At 40.7% G+C, this 4,136-nt stretch overlaps 1 non-coding gene across 1 annotated transcript; it reads left to right on the top strand.

Moving 5' to 3' along the window:
- Positions 1–2,852: 2,852 nt before the first annotated feature.
- On the top strand, positions 2,853–2,959 carry LOC141615438 (small nucleolar RNA R71). Its single transcript, XR_012529859.1, has one exon. It is a non-coding gene; the product is annotated as a small nucleolar RNA R71 (small nucleolar RNA).
- Positions 2,960–4,136: the final 1,177 nt, after the last annotated feature.

Genomic DNA, 4,136 nt, shown 5'->3' on the forward strand with positions numbered 1-4,136 from the left:
CGTTACATTTGAAACTGCAGGGGAAGACGAGCGGACCAGGTGTCGGGACGCTCGGATTCTTCAAAATTTGGCTCAGGAAAAGACGCCACAGGACAAGCGGATTCCTGAAAAGACGACCGGATTCTTCATGGTGAGACGAGCGTCTTTCTGGGTGGACGCTTGGATTCCTTTACAGTGAAAAATCCCAAAATTTTGCAGCAAAAAGATGAGCGTCTTTCTTGAAGGACGACCGTCCAGAATTAGACGAGCGGTTTCTCATCTGAGACGCTCGGATTCACAGTCAGACCAGATTTTTGATTTCTGCAGCTCTACCAGACGAGCGTCTGGTAACTTGGACGCTCGGGTTTCTTCAGGACGATCAGATTGTCCATTTGGCCGCTCGAATTCTTCCTTGACCACACGGATTCTGGTCCATCTGTGGGTACTTCGTTACCCGTGTCATTTTCATTCTTCAATTCCCGTGTTCTTCATTGTAGGGGCACTACAAATGCATGAATAGCCTAGGCAATTGCTATCCCCACACTAAGGTAAAGCACTACACATTAATAAAATCTTAAGTCCCTCCCTCACTTCTCTCAAAATGATGAATATCTTGATCAAGGCACAAAAATATAAATCCAAAAATGACAAAAATGGAATGTAATAATTGAAATGCAAGTTAGGGAGTTAGAATATTTACAAATGGTAGTTTAGGGAGGACTCCACCAAACTCTCATTCCAATGTGAGATGTCAAGGGGGCATGTTCAAGGTGTTGTTGATGTTACTCAACACCTTGAAGAAGTAGTCGAAAGCTTGCTCATTATCATGATAAAGGTCCTCATTAGATCTTTGCACTTGTTGTTCTCCATGATGGTCTTGGGTCATACCATTACCAATATAGGGATTGAATATCCCTTCGAACTCATCATCCCAAAGATCGCAAACTTCGTCTACTTGATCACTAAAAATTTCTTGAGTTGATAAAGACAACGCTCCTTCTTTCTTATCTTGGCCAATGAGGCCTTCCTCTTCACTTGTCATGGGTGAGCTTTTCATGCTCTCATTGTTGCGATTTCCTTGTTCTTTTGATGGAGCATCATCCACTTTCTTTTTCCATTGAAATTCCAACTTCTTCCTATCATCCTTCCGGCTATAGTGATCAACCATAAAACATGGCTCATGCAATCGGGGAGCTCTCATGGTCTTGTCAAGATTGAAAGTGATGGTTTCATCTCCCACTTTAAGAGTGAGCTCTCCATGCTTCACATCGATCACCGCTCCCGCGGCGTGCAAGAAAGGTCTTCCTAAGATAATAGGAATGTTGGAGTCTTCTTCCATGTCAACAATAAAGAAATCCACCGGGTTGAAGAATTTTCCAATTCTCATGGGAACATCTTCCCATACCCCTGAAGGTGTCTTTGTCGATCTATCCACCATTTGAGGCGTGATGTTGGTGCATTTGAGTTCTCCCATTCCTAGCCTCTTGCTAACCAAATATGGCATGACACTAACACTTGCCCCAAGGTCACATAAAGCTTTGTTGATTGTAGTGTCACTAATAGTGCACGAAATGGAGAAACTTCCCGGATCCTTGAGCTTTGGAGGTAAGCTCCCTTGAAGGATGGCACTACTCACCTTAGTGAAGGCGATAGTCTCAAGCTTCCGGATTGATTTCTTCTTCGTAAGGATGTCCTTCATGTAATTTGCATAGGCCGGAACGTGATTGATCAATTCCGTGAAAGGGATCGAGACTTCTAAATTCTTCACAATCTCCATAAATTTTCCAAGTTGGTCATCAAACATAGGCTTAGCTTGATGACTCGGGAATGGAAGTCTAATCACGATGGGCTCCTTCTCTTTCGGCTTTTCTTCATTTTTCTTTGAAACTTCTTGATTTGTGGGTTCTTCTTCCCTAGAGTTTTGCACAACTCTTCCCTTGTCACTATCCTCTACAACTTAATCCTCAACTTGCTTCTTTGGTCCTTCATATCTTGTACCACTCCTCAAGTGGATGGCACTAACCGTTTCATGTCTTGGGGGATTACTTTGAGATGGTAATTGTCCCTTTTGTCTTTGAGAGCTTGAAGATGCTAGTTGGGTCATTTGGGTTTCCAACATTTTTGTGTGGGCTAGGATGTTGTTGATGGTGATGTATTTTTCTTGGCTATCTTTTTGCATTTGAGTGGAAAATTCTTGTTGATTCTTTTGCATTTGGAGGATCGCTTTTTGAACATCAAAACATTGGTCATTTTGTTGATTGTATGGAGTTTGATTTTGATAACCTTGGTTTTGGTTGTAAAAGGGTCTTTGATTTTGGTTTCTCATGGGAGGTGGGGTGTATGTTGGTTGAGGGTTTTGAACATTTTGGCTTTTGTATGAGAGATTTGGATGGAATTTGGTGTTTTCATTGTAATAGTTGGAATAAGGGGTACCACTTTTGTATGCTTGAAAAGCATTCACTTGCTCACTTGTTCCCCTACATTCACTTTGGTCATGTCCCAAAGTTCCACAATTCTTACATATCCCACTTAGGATTGATGAAGATGCCACCATGGCATTAACATGATGTTTTGGTGATTTTGAGGCTTCTTCAAGCTTAGCCATAGCCTTTTCAAACTTCAAGTTGATGGTATCAATATGAGGGCTAAGTTGAGCACCCAATTGAGTAATAGAGTCCACTTCATGCTTTTCTACTCTAGTAGCCTTGCGAGGTCTACTATATTGTGAATTATGGACTGCCATTTCCTCAATCTTGTTCCAAGTTTGATTATCGTCAACTTCGGTGAATATACCATTTGATCCCATATTGAGAATGTTTCTTGAGTCTTCATAAAGACCATTCCAAAATTGTTATACCAAGAACCACTCGTTAAGTCCATGATGAGGACATGAGCGACAAATTCCTTTGAATCGCTCCCAAGCTTCATACAAAGATTCTTTGTCCCTTTGCTTAAAACCCGTAATTTGAGCTCTTAGCATGTTAGTTTTTTCCGGAGGGTAGAATTTTTTGTAGAAAGCTCGAGCCAACTTCTTCCAAGAGTCAATTCCAAGAGTAGCCTTATCAAGGCTCTTCAACCAGTGTTTCGCGGTACCAATTAGAGAAAAATGAAATAAGACCCATCAAATTTGGTCTTGAGTCACTCCGGTTTGTGAAATCGCATCACAATAGTCACAAAAAGTCTTCATGTGAGAATGAGGGTCTTCACTAGGCATCCCCCCAAATTGGCTTCTTTCGAATAATTGGATAAATGCAGATTTTGCAATGAAATTTTCGGTTAAGTGTTGTGGTGTGGGAGTTCCATTGGGTAGGTTCTCCTCGGTTGGTACGGAATGTGATGAAAACTTAGGCATTGTGGGATGATGTCGTGGTTGATTTTGTGTTGTGTTCTCCTCACCTTCTCTTGCAAAAGGGTTGATGAACTCAATAGTATTTGGCTGAATATCTACAACCTCACCAATACCTCTCAAAGTATTTCTAGCAAGTCTTCTATTGGTTGTCAAAGTCCTTTCAATTTCAAGATCAATGGGTAACAAGTTACCTTGTGATCTTCTAGACATGCAAAATATCAAACAACTCGGAAACAATTGGAATAAACCTTGAGGAGTCTTACTTCCCCAAGGTAAAGAAAGACACAACTAATAACAATCAAAGAAAATCAAATCAACTTAACACCATCCCCGGCAACGGCGCCATTTTTGGTCGGTCTGCTTTGAGCTTAGATTTCGGTTACTTGTCGTTAGGAGCACCTAGACCAAAACAATATTTATAACTTCATAAATAACTCTACTACTAGTAAAGAGGCAAGTAAAGGTCGTATCCCAAGGGACGGGTATTGATGTAGGATTTTCGATTGCAAGTAGTGGTGTCTAGGGGTGTCACAATTTGGGTTGAGATAAGAAGATCACTAAACTAAATAACAATAAAAGTAAACAAACAAAATGACAAAAATGAGATGTAAACAATTGATTAAAAGCACTAGGGTGTCATGGGTTCATAGGGGATTCATGGGAATTGATCATACAAACATATTCTCAAATTATAAGCAAGCAATTATTGGTGTGATAGGATCGAGTTGGTTTAAATCTTACAATCATAGGAAGGTTTGGGTCCCGGAGCCGAATCGATTAGATTGTACAACACCTACAAGTCGACTTA

The sequence above is a fragment of the Silene latifolia genome, chromosome 11 (genome assembly GCF_048544455.1).
Source record: "Silene latifolia isolate original U9 population chromosome 11, ASM4854445v1, whole genome shotgun sequence".
NCBI classification, from domain to species: Eukaryota; Viridiplantae; Streptophyta; class Magnoliopsida; order Caryophyllales; family Caryophyllaceae; genus Silene; species Silene latifolia.